At 43.1% G+C, this 12,645-nt stretch overlaps 1 protein-coding gene across 3 annotated transcripts in view; it reads left to right on the top strand.

Annotated features, from left to right (window-relative positions):
* Nucleotides 1-8,564: 8,564 nt before the first annotated feature.
* The window catches only part of UBOX5 (U-box domain containing 5), a 38,122-nt gene continuing 34,041 nt past the window's right edge, over nt 8,565-12,645 (top strand). The window contains exon 1 of one of the 3 annotated variants that reach the window (XM_043969940.1): nt 8,565-8,719. The gene's annotated coding sequence lies outside the window, so the exon portion shown is untranslated. Of the gene's footprint in view, nt 8,720-8,825; nt 8,971-12,645 lie in introns of those variants that run through there. The other 2 variants (XM_043969938.1, XM_043969939.1) reach the window with 2 other exon arrangements.

Raw genomic sequence — 12,645 nt, 5'->3', positions numbered from 1 at the left:
GGCCAGTGCTTTATCCACTGCGCTACCTAGCTGCCCCATGCATATCTCTTTCTGATTCTCATGCTTAGTTTCAAAACTTCATTTATCATTTATTTCTAGTCTAAGTTTCTATAGCCTGTTAATGTATCATTGTTATAGTCTTAGGCCTTCATGGCCTAGTTCCCTCTATTCCTGTTATGGGTACTGTTAATATGAATATATGGATCACCTGGATTTGATGGAGGTATCTTATTATCCAAAAGAGTTTTATGAAATTAGGAGCAAATGTCCTTCAACTGAACTCCAGGCTGAGCCCAGATAGCTAGCAGATAAAAGACCCTATCTAGTGACTTCTTTTCCCTCAGGATAGTCAGTCCCTATCTTATGGTAACATCTGGGTGTCCTCATACTTGCCAAACCCTTTTTTGGAATCCTGTAGTCTTATCATGATGTTTTTGTATTTCCTCCATACTTGTTATACTGAAATTGTTAAACTACTTTTTGCTTCTGGGTTGATTTCTGTATCATACTATTGGAACTGACAATGCCCTGTAATCAGTGTACTAAAACCTTATATACCCTCAGAAATGGGGAGTCCCCTGAGCTTCTCTCTTAGGAGGCAAGTCTCCACATGATCATGTTTTATTAACTTTCTTCTTGGTACAATAAAATATTAAATTGATATTTATGTTTTTTCTGTCTGTGAGAAAATGTGTAGTTGTCTCCTCTCAATGGGGATATAACAGTCAATCATACTCCTCCTGACCTGTTTTTAGGACAAAGGTCTCAGATCCCCTCCTCCCCCTCTGGCTAACAAAATCATATCTTTCAAGGAGCCCTGGTCTCAATAAGGTCTGCTCCTAAGTTGTGTCCATTTAAGGAAGAATAAGGTCCACTCTTGAGTTATGCCCATATAAGGAAGAACTGATTAGGGATGGGAATACTGCATTCTGATTAACTAGTTTTTGCACGTATATTGTAACCCTTGAGTAATCCGACCAATGATGAAAAAGAGGAGGGTCCATTCAAGTTAGGGACTAGGGTTTAAAACCTGTGAGCCTCCTTTCTTTGCACCCACTAGCTGTACACTAGGGTGCCTCCTTCTCAGGAGAAGGAAATAAAAGAGCCTTTGTCACATCACTGCTGAGTTCCTGAGAATTATTGAGAAGGGGATTGTTTTCCCTCCCATGTCTGTTTCTGATTTGTAGGAGAAATTAAACATTATTTCTCTGATCTGTTTGTAGGAGACAGGCAGATATATCATGTTCTCTGATCTGGTTCATTGTAGGAGATATAAGATTTTATGATTTCTCTGATCTGTTTATTAATTTGTAGGAGAGATTAAATATTATTTCTCTGATCTGTTTTGAGGAAAAACCTCAAAAAAGAAAAACAACAGCACCGAAACCAAAAGAAATAGTATGGTTCAATCAGCATCCATATTCCATAGTTCCTTTTTTTTTTTCTGGATTTGGAGATCCTTTTCCATCATGAGTCCTTTGGAACTTTCTTGTACCATTGCAATGGTGAGAAGAATCTAGTCTATCACAGTTGATCAACACATAATGTTTTTTTTAAAATTCTGAATAGAATTTATTTTCCAAAATATATGTAAAAACAAAATTTTAACATCAATTAAAAAAAAAACTTTGTGTTCCAACTTCTCTTCCCCCCTCCATTCCCACCCCCCCACCTACAAGAACTCAAGCAATTCAAAATAAGTTATACATGAGTAGTCATGGAAAAATTCCCATATTAGCTAATTGTGAGAGAAAACAGTCAAAAAAACCAAAACTTCAGATTAAAGAATTGTCAAAGAGGAAATGAAAAAAAAAATTTTTAAATGTGTTTCCATCTGTTTTCAGATACCATCAGTTCTTTCTCTGCAGATGGGCTGCAATCTTTATAAGTCTTTCAGGGTTATATTGGATCATTGCCTTGCTGAAAATAACCACATGCTTCCCAGCAGATCATCCCCCACAATTGCTGTTATTTTGTATACAGTACATTTCACTCTGCTTCAGTTCATGTAGGTCTTACCAGGTTTTCCTGATAGTATCCTGTTCATCATAACCTTTATATAGTACCTTAAGCTTGACAGAATTTTCTTCATAAAAGCCCAGCAAAGTAGGTACCATACGTTTTGCCATTATAATCAATCATCATAACTATTTCCCTCCATCCCACTCCCTTTCCATGACATTTACTCTATCTTCTTTTTACCTATTCCTCCTCATAGGTGTTTTACTTCTGACTATCCTCTCCGTCGCTCTTCACTCCCTTTTTTCACCCTTCCTTCCTTGTCCTCTTCCTCTCCTATTTTCCTGCAGGGTTAAATAGATTGCTCCTCCCAATTGGGTATGAAAGCTATTCCCTCCATGAGCCCACTCCAATGAGATCAGGGTCCCTGAGCTAATTCTGTGTTCTAAATTTTTCCTCCTCCCTCCCTCCTCAACCCTCCCTATGAGATCAAGCAATTCAATATGTCATACTGGTGCAGTAATGCACAACATCTTCATCTTCCTTTGCTTTTTACTGCTCTCTCCCCCAATCTGCCCTTTCCTCCCCTTCTCCCTCCCCCTTTTCTCCCTCCCCCCCAGGGCAAAAATATATTACTATACGTACTTGAGTATGTATGTTAGTCCTTCTTTGAGCCAATTCTGATGATATTAAGGTTCACTCACTCCCCAACTCCTTCCCCCTCTTCTACTCTCCTCCATAAGCTTTCTTCTTGTTTCCTTCATGTGAACTACCTCTCCCCAGACCATCTCTCCCCTTCTCCCTCCCCCAGTTTATTCCTCCTACACCTCAGCCCTATTTTAATGATGTCATCATGGATTAGTTAGGTGGCACAGTGGACAAAGCACCAGCCCTGGATCCAGGAGGCCCCAAGCCCAAATCCAGCCCCAGACATAAGACACCCCACCCTGTCTGCCCTACAAAGAACAAAACATAAATGCTTTACAGATATCATCCCTTCATATTCAGTTCAGCCCTGTCTTCTGTGAATTTCTTTTGAAGACTTTTTTTGTTTTGTTTTTTGGTGAGGCAATTGGGGTTAAGTGACTTGCCTAGGGTCACACAGCTAGTAATTGTCAAGTGTCTGAGGTCACATTTGAACTCAGGTTCTCCTGAGTCCAGGGCCGGCGCTCTATCCACTCCGCCACCCAGCTGCCCCTGAATTTCTTACTGAGATAGTTCTTATGATTTCAAAGTATTATCTCCTATGTAGGAATGTAAACAGTTTGATCTTTTAATATCCCTCATGAAGTCTTTTTCCTGTTTACCTTTTTATGCTTCACCAGGATCTTGTATATGATAGTCAAATTTTCTATTCAGTTCAGGTCTTTTCATCACAAATGCTTGAAAGACCTCTTTCTTATTGAAATCCCATTTTTGCCTCTGAAAGATTATACTCAGTTTTGCTGGGTATGTGATTTTTGGCTGAAGTCCCAGTTCCTTTGCCCTCTGGAATATCATATTCCATGCCCTTCAGTCCTTTAATGTAGAAGCTGCTAGATCTTGCTTTATCCTTACTGGAGCTCCACAGTATTTGAATTCCTTGTTTCTAGCTGCTTGCAGTATTTTTTCCTTGACCTGGGAGTTCTAGTATTTGGCTATAATATTGGAGGTTTTCCTTTTGGGATCTCTTTCAGGAGGTGATTGGTGGATTCTTTCAATTTCTATTTTAGCTTTTGCTTCTAGAATATCAGGGCAATTTTCCCTCACAATCTCTTGGAGGATGGTATCTAAGCTTTTGTTTTGGTCATGGTTTTCAGGTAGTCCAATGATTTTCTTTCTTTCTTTTTTTGTTTTGGTGAGGCAATTGGGGTTAAGTGACTTGCCCAGGGTCACACAGCTAGTAAGTGTTAAGTGTCTGAGGCCAGATTTGAACTCAGGTCTTCCTGACTCTAGGGCTGGTGCTCTATCCACTGAGCCACCCAGCTGCCCCTCAATGATTTTCAAATTATCTCTCCTAGATTTATTTTCTAGGTCAGCTGTTTTTCCAAGGAGATATTTCACATTGCCCTCTATTTTTTCATTCAATTGGATTTGCTTTACTGTGTCTTGGTTTCTCATAAGGTCACTAGCTTCCATTTGTTCAATCCTAATTCTTAGGCAGTTATTTTCATCAGTTTTTTAATCTCCTTTTCCATTTGGCTTTTCAAACTGTTGACTTTTTTCTCATGACTCTCCTGCATCGCTCTCATTTCCCTTTCCATTCTTTCCTCCTTTTCTCTACATCTTCTTTCTATTTCTCCTACTTTCTCTTCAAAGTCCCTTTTGAGAGCTTCCATGGCCTGAGACCAGTTCATATTTTTCTTGGAAGCTTTGGATGTTGGAGCTTTGACCCTGTTATTATCTTCTTCTTCTTCTGAGTTTGTATTGTGGTCTACCTTACCCCCAAAGAAGTTTTTTTTTGTTTGTTTTGTTTTGTTTTCTTTTTGCGGGGCAATGGGGGTTAAGTGACTTGCCCAGAGTCACACAGCTAGTAAGTGTCAAGTGTCTGAGGTCAGATTTGAACTCAGGTCCTCCTGAATCCAGGGCCAATGCTTTATCTACTGTGCCATCTAGCTGCCCCCCCCCAAAGAAGTTTTTGATGGTCTTCTGCTTTCTCTGCTTACTCATCCTGGCTTACTATTCCTTGGCTTTTAACTCCTTCTTAAAGTGTGGCGCTGCTTCCAGAACACACTGTTTAAGCTACAGTATGGCCCGGGAGATGGTTGGACTTCTTCTCAGCCTGCCTGCCCTCGATTTCATTTGATTTTAAACTCTCCACTGGGGGAGTGGGGGGAGGGGCTGCTTCTCGGCCCCACTCCTGTTCTCAGCTTCAGAGGGTCCCAGGTGTTTTGGGTTGAAACGGGGCAGGCTTTAATCTTACCTGGCCTGTTCTCAGGTCCAGAGATAACCTCAGGCTTACTTTACTAAGCAACTAACCAGCAAAGCTTTCTGTGGTGTGGTTCTCAGCTTCTGATGAAACTGCTCTCCTGCTCCTTTCCCCCACCTGGGTCTCCCGCCACTCAGGATTTCTTCCTTGTTGCCCGCTGGGGTGGGATAGTCAAATCCTTCCCCCCAGTCCACTGGTACCCCTGCACTTACCCCACCCCTCCCCAGGCCAGCCATTCAGTCTGACTGCAGGTTCCAGAAGATGCCGGTGCTGCAGCCTATTCAGAGGCACCAGGGCAAATTCCTCTGGCGGGTGTCTGGTGTGTCTTCCCGATTGCAGGGTTAGGCTTTATTCGCGGCCCAGCACGGCCCCCTGAACTCTATCTATAGCTGGAGAAAACTCTCAGCCCGTATTTTTGTGTGTTTTTCTGCCCCAAGGGTTCTTTTATTGCTATTTTTGGGGTTATTGTATCAGGAGCCCTGTGGGTTTAATGTCTTTCCTCTGCCATCTTGGCTCCACCCCATATCAACACACAATGTTGATGATACTATGTACAATGTTCTTCTAGTTCTGCTCATCTCATGAATCATCAGTTCATGCAAGTTCTTACAGGTTTCTCTGAACTCCTCCTGCTCATCATTTCTTACAGCACAATAGAATTCCATTACATTCATATGCCACAACTTATTCAGCCACTCCTCAATTGATGGGCAGCCCCTCAGTTTCCAATTTCTTGCCACCACAAAAAGAGCAGCTATAAATATTTTTGTACATGTGGGTCCTTTTCCCTTTTTATGATCTCTTTGGGGAAAAGACCCAAAAATGGTATTGCTGGGTCAAAGTGATGTGGGATGGAATTTGGGGTCAAATTGATTGTCCCAAAAGAATTACAAGACTCAGTGACTCAGTTTCCCAAGTTTTATCGCAATACTGTGGGTGACCACAGGGAGAGAACCAGAATACTGGAAAGGCATCTCTCGAATAGTGAAAGACAGTTATATTTATAGTATAGATAAATTGATTATCAGTCTCATTATAATAATCTCTACCTTGGGGAGATACAAGGGAGGGCCTGTCCTACTCATTATAATATTCTCCAACTAGGGGTGTTACAAAGGAGGGCTTATCCTAATTTGGAGTTCCTGAGGATCCTAAGCCAACCCCGAGGCGGGTACCTTTTTCAGTGGAGGTGTGTTTTTGGAGTTTACATGTCATAAAGTGAATCTGGAGACAATTTTGGCCTTTTCTGCACATGTCTCTTTCTGATTCCCATGGCTAGTTTCAAAACATTTCCATTTTTCATTAGAATTTCTATATGTTATCTTTTTCCTTTATTGTTATTTTGACCTGACTTGTTCTGGTGCGTTATGGATGTTGATCACTGTGGGTAGGAGAATCTAGCATTTTGACTTGTAAGTTAAGTTATCCATTAACTGGGGTCTGACTCTCTTTTAGAGCTAATATCTGAATTAGGGCTTGGGTCTTGGGTTTTTCTATTACCCCTTTTTTCACCTCCTACATCAAAAGGGTATGCATAGCTTTATAGCCCTTTGGGCATAATTCCAAATTGCTCTCCAGAATGGTTGGATCAGTTCACAGCTCCACCAACAATGCATTAGTGTTCCAATTTTTCCACAGCTTCTCCAACATTTATTATTTTACTTTTTTGTCGTATTAGCCAATCTGATAGGTGTCAGGTGGTACCTTAGCGTTGTTTTAATTTGCATTTCTTTAATCAGTAGTGATTTAGAGCATTTTTTTCATATGGTGATAGATAGCTTTGATTTCTTCATCAGAAAATTGCCTGTTCATACCTTTTGACCATTTTTCAATTGGGGAATGACTTGGATTCTTATTTGATTTAGTTCCCTACATATTTTAGAAATGAGGCCTTTATCAGAAGTACTGGACATAAAAATTGTTTCCCAGCTTTCTGCATCCCTTCTAATTTTGGATGCATTGCTTCTGTTTGTACAAAACCTTTTTAATTTAATGTAATAAAAAATCATCCATTTTGCATTTCATAATATTCTCTATCTCTTGTTTGGTCATCAACTGTTCTCCTTTCCAAAGATCTGAAGGGTAGACTTTTCCTTCCTCTCGTAATTTACCTATGGTATCACCTCTTATATCTACATCATGTACCCATTTTGACCTAATTTTAGTATAAGGTGTAAGATGTTGGTCTGTGCCTAGTTGAGGCAGATGAATTTGTAAGGAGTTCAGCAGGGAAAGAGAAGAGATAAAAGATGAGAGCCCCAAAGGGGTGACAGGATGTGATGAAGACTTTATTAGGATATGAAATGTCTGGATTTTTGCAAGAAGTTGCTTCCCCTACTGACCCTTCCACCAGGAAAGGGTTGGAAGGAATACAGATCAAGAGAGATTAAAGATAGTAGAGAGGGTTAATGATCTGTAGCCCAGATCCAGTCACAGGATGTTCTCCCCATCCCCCAAACTAGCCCAAGTTTAAGGCAGGCTTTGTGGGCCAACATCCACTCAGAAACATAACTCTTTTAACTGAACAGCCCCCAAACATACTATTTCAAATCGAAATTAAACAGCATAGCAAAATAAATGGCCCCTCCCTACACACACACACACACACACACACACACACACACACGAGGGTAGATCTACATAGGAACTCAGAGCTGGGAAACACACGTACGGGTGAGAAACATACATGCATTGCAAGGGCAACATGTACTCCTTTGGACCACCTCAGACTATCTGGCCAGCCTGGCAAGTGTCATCCAGCTGTGTGCCCCTGGGCAGCACCACTCTGCTATTTTTTCTGTCTAGCCTGTTCTCTCTAATTCCTCTAAGGATCTCAGTTGCTGCCCATTACTTTTTTTCCCCCCCAATTTTTGTAGGGCAGTGAGGGTTAAGCGACTTGCCCAGGGTCACACAGCTAGTAAGTGTAAAGTGTCTGAGATCGAATTTGAACTCAGGTCTTCCTGAATCCACAGCCAGCGCTTTAACCACTGCGCCACCTAGCTGCCCCGCTGCCCATTACTTTTTGACTGACTTGCTGCCTCTGCATACCTCGAATTGCTACTGTTCCTGAGAGGGGTTTTTGGCTTTTTTAGCGCAGTGCCAAGAGCTAACTCCCTTTTGGTTTTGCCCGCCTCTGGACAGCATCCTTCCTTAAAGCTGACACTGAGAAGCAAATACAAAACTCCAGTTGTGTCCTCTCCAGGGCAGAGCACAGAAGGACTCTCCCCTCTTTATTTCTGGACAGGAACCCCAGGATCCTACTAGCTATTTTGACCGCCATGTCAGTGTTGATTCATATTGAATTTGAAGGGCATTGACATTATCAGATAGTTTTCAGGCAAATGCTAAGGAACGGGGGAAGTAGATTTCGACTTTGCAGTTATCACTATTGAATTTCATCTTAGCGGCTTCAGTGCAATGTTTAAGATTGTCAAGATCCTTCTGAGAGTTCAGCTACCTTTCTTAGCTTTGGCTGGCTTTGCATGGCGGGATGCAAAGTTCTGGCTCCTCCCTTCTCCTTCCAGCTCAGTTTTGACAGCTGCATCATCCTTAACCAGTCAAAATGCCAATTGGACCCAAGCCCCGGGTCCTGTAGCTTTAAAAAGCGGAGGGCCACGCCCCTTCGCGGGACTCCAGGGCCGAGCAAACGAAAGCTCTATAGACGCCGGTCGGGAAAGCAAAGGGGATCTTGGCCCGGTTTGAGCCTCCGCAGCCCCCGTAGCACAGGCAAACGGAAGTGGGGTACCGCCACAGACCGGAAGTCGCTGTGTTGTTCCGCTTGAGATCTACTTGCTGCCTCCGCCCGCCCGTGAGCTGGGAGCTGATGTGACAGTCGCGGCAGGTCTGGCCCAGGTGAGTCCCCGGGGCGTGGGAGGTAGATTCTCGTCCTCCTGCGTTACGTCACGCCGTGACCGACTCCTGGGAGGTGCACCAATTCCTCCCCCGGCTGTCCATAACTGTCACGGGGTGAGCTGGAGCTTGTGACGTCGTGGTCCTGGGCCCGACGCGGATTGAGCCTCTGACGCCTCCGTGTACGAGGTCCGGCGATCCTGACGCTGGGGATCGAGCGGGGGTGGCAGCCTTTCCGGGGACCTGAGAGGCAGGTGTGTGGGTCTGGGACTCCCGGCGTTGCCAAGGGGTTACGTATCGTGGGGTTGCAAGCTCGGTGCACCGAGATCCCTAACCCGTTGGGGGCGGGGCGTGGAGCTGGTACTACTCGGGAAACCTTGGTGACCTGAGATCCCCACGGCCGGGGCAAGAAAGGAAGGCGTCACTTCTTTAGTGACTGCAGGCCCGCCACATTGAGGTAATTTCCTTCTCTCTCCCCTGCTTCCCAGGCCAGGGCCTTAGAACCCCGCCAGTCACCGCGGCGGGGGTATCGGGCCCTGCCCACCCTGGATTTTCTTACGTAAGCAGCCGCCTGTTCTCTTAGCGCTGTGGGGGGAAGAGGATGGTGGTGTGGCCTTGAGTTACCCTCTCAGGGCCTGTGTGCGGCATCGGCCTCCCTGCCTAGCGGGGAGCCACGCCCCTCCGCCCTCGCGCTCCCCTCCCCCCACGCCCACGCCCCCTCCCCCAGCTCAGGTCTTTAAGCTGGACGCGATGCTGAATTTCAGATCGAGGTCGCTTTTAATGTTTCATCGCCTTTTTGACAATTAGTAGAAAAGATGGATTTTCCTGTTTGAAAATCTAAAATCTCGTTCTGTGATGAAAGCAAGTGCCTTTTGGGGGGAGGGGGCAGGGGAGCTGGGGGGACCTAGCTGGGCAATGCGTTGGTGTCTTTTTTTAATCAGAATTGAGAATTAGGCCCAGCCCAATAAAATAATCAGTCTTCTACATTGAAAACATTCCTCTTCGTGCTTATGTGACATATTTGTCTTTTTTGGCAGGATTATCTGCGTTGTTCTCCAGGATTTTTGTTTGTTTTGAGCCCAGGGCCAGTGCTGGGACGGATAACTAATTTCTGATGGGTTCTGGCTTTCTTGATGTCTTTACGTGGAAGGGCTGCCCTAGTGTTGACTTTCTCTTTTCCCTTTGGGGAAGTCCAGCCTTTGGTAGGATGCTAAGGTGTATTCCTGTAAATGCCTTTTTGCACCCAGCTCTGAAAATCTAGGATAACTAGTGGCATATATTGGGGCTATTGATTGAGGCTCTGAGTGAGGGTCTTGGTAATATGAAGCTCTAATTGTCTAAATTCTTCTCTGTTCTAGTTTCTGTGTGTGTGTGTGTGTGTGTGTGTGTGTGTGTGTAAAATGTGACTGATCATACTGTTAACAGAAAGGTGATAAGAAATAAAAAAGTACAGAGAATTACTGGCATCTTGTGGCCATAAAATAGAATTAGAATACTGTATGACAGTGTAAATGAGCCAGCCTTTCAAACTCATGCAGGCTTACTTCCTTTACAGCATAGTTGTTTTTCCTCCATTTAGTTTCTTTTTTTTTTCTTCTGTTCTTTGTAAGCCCCTTAAATTATGGCAAGGCCATGAGCTTTTAAATTGACCCATATTGGTACCAAAGGAAGCTGTGGTACACTGGAAATCTTGTATGTCAGAGCTGTTGGCTGAAGTGGTGCATTCTGGGAAAGAGCTAGCTGTTGCCATGGCATCCTGACTGCTGGGAAATCGGGGAAGAATAATTGTGTTATCTGTTTGAATGAAGTTATATCTGATAACTCAACTTTGCTCTTGCAGATGCTTCTTAGTGCTGGGACAGCTTACCAAATTTTCAATGACCTCATTCAGTATAAGTAGACCACACTCTTAAATCTTTAATTATGTCCTTCCCATCCCACTATACTAAGATGATGTGAATATCTGCAGGGTGTCCTTATACACAGACTCAAGAATGTTAGAGCTGGAATCAACCTTAAAGATCATCTTCATTTTACGGACGAGAAAACTTTTATTACCCAGATTCTTTGGAAACTCCTAAAACAGAAAGAGAGAAGAGGACCTGCTGCTGTATGATTTTTCTTTAGGTTTGGCTCAGCTTTTAGATGATTGTTTTCTCAGCTTGGGCAAATTTGGATAACCCTCTAGTTAAATGACCTTTTTAATCAGAAGTATTCATGCTCACTCTGCCCCTTTGGGGGGAGGTGAAGGATGAAGAGAGGTGAGATTTCTTAGCCAAGATTCTCTTCATTTGCATTTGAATATCTAAGACTGTCAACATTTTAAATACCGTTGGTCTGCTTTAGAATTCGATTTAGCACTCTGAACTGAGGAATCTGAGTTAAACCCAGTATCTGATTTCAGTATTACATGGTAAGTCACTTGCAGAGTCAAGAATAGAGACCATTTCTTGGTTCTGTTCCTAGTTCATTGTTTTCAGGAAAATGGAGAGTGCCAGACTTTAGCATCTCTGTAGCACTTTTATTTGAGTAAGGGGAGAGGCAGGCTTTTCTCCTAGAAGAATAAAAGACCGGAGTTAGAAGGGTTTGAGATATCATGGTTAGTAACTGAGGCAAAACGGGGTTAATAGAAAAACCTAAGACCCAAGCTCTAATTCAGATATTAGCTCCAAAAGGGAGTCAGATCCCAGTTAATGGATAACTTATGTTCGGTTCTGGTACCCATAGTGATCAACATCCATAACGGACCAGATAACCCATAATGGGTCAGGTCAAAATAACAATAAAGGAAAAAGACAACCTATAGAAATTCTAATGAAAAATGATTATGTTTTGAAACTAGCCATGGGAATCAGAAAGAGACATTCGCAGAAAAGGCCAAAATTGTCCCCAGATTCATCTTATGACCTGTAAGCCCCCAAAACACACCTCCACTGAAAAAGGTACCCGCCTCGGGGGTTGGCTTAGGATCCCCAGGAACTCCAAATTAGGATAAGCCCTCCCTTGTAACACCCCCTAGGTGGAGAATATTATGAGTAGGACAGGCCTTCCCTTGTACCTCCCCAAGGTGGAGATTATTATGAGACTGACAATCAGTTAATCTATACTATAAATATAACTGTCTTTTCTTTCATTATTTGAAAGATACCTTTCCACTTTTCTGGTTCTCTCCCTGTGATCACTCACAGCATTGCAATAAAACTTGGGAAACTGAGTCACTGAGTCTTGTAATTCTTTTGGGACCACCCACCATCAATTGGACCCCAAATTTCCTGCCCACATCATTATTTACACTGAAAATGTAGCATAAACAGTATAGTTAGAATCAGCATTGCCTCCCTGGCCTACTCTGGCCTTCTCTTTGATTTCGTTCAAGAAGCAGCTGCATTTTGCTCAGACCAGCAGTAAGAAGCACTTATTTTTGTGAAATCGCTATTCCAGAATGATTTACAAAGTGACTTCACTGAATGGTGTGGTGTCCAGGTCCCTGGAGGTTGCTATGGCACTCTAACATCCCCAGGAAATGGACATTAGGAAAGAACCCTTGACTGGGAGGAAGTAGTTCTGAGTGGGTAGTGCAGATGAATGTTCTGTGGAAGGTGAAAGAGGGTCCTATGAAGCTTAGCCCAGATATCAGGGACATGTGACTGGGAAAGACTAAGGGACTGATTGTTTTGTTCCCAGTGTTCTGTGCTTGGCTTTTCTTGTCAGCTCCCTGGGAGACCTCGAGCAAACAGCTTAAGAGAATTTTTTAATTTTTATTTTTGGTCTTTTTCCCCTTCGTATTTTTTCTCCAGTTTCACCATAACCATGTGTCACTTCTTGCTTGGCTTCTACTTAATCTTTTTTCTCACCTTTTTGTTTTCTCAACAATATTCAGGTTACAATTGGCAAGCTTGGGAATAGGGATGAGTTTTCCACTGAGATAT

Source organism: Dromiciops gliroides, chromosome 6 (genome assembly GCF_019393635.1).
Source record: "Dromiciops gliroides isolate mDroGli1 chromosome 6, mDroGli1.pri, whole genome shotgun sequence".
NCBI classification, from domain to species: Eukaryota; Metazoa; Chordata; class Mammalia; order Microbiotheria; family Microbiotheriidae; genus Dromiciops; species Dromiciops gliroides.
Note: the sequence above shows the minus strand (reverse complement) of the source record. Positions and strands in the feature narration are given on the sequence as shown.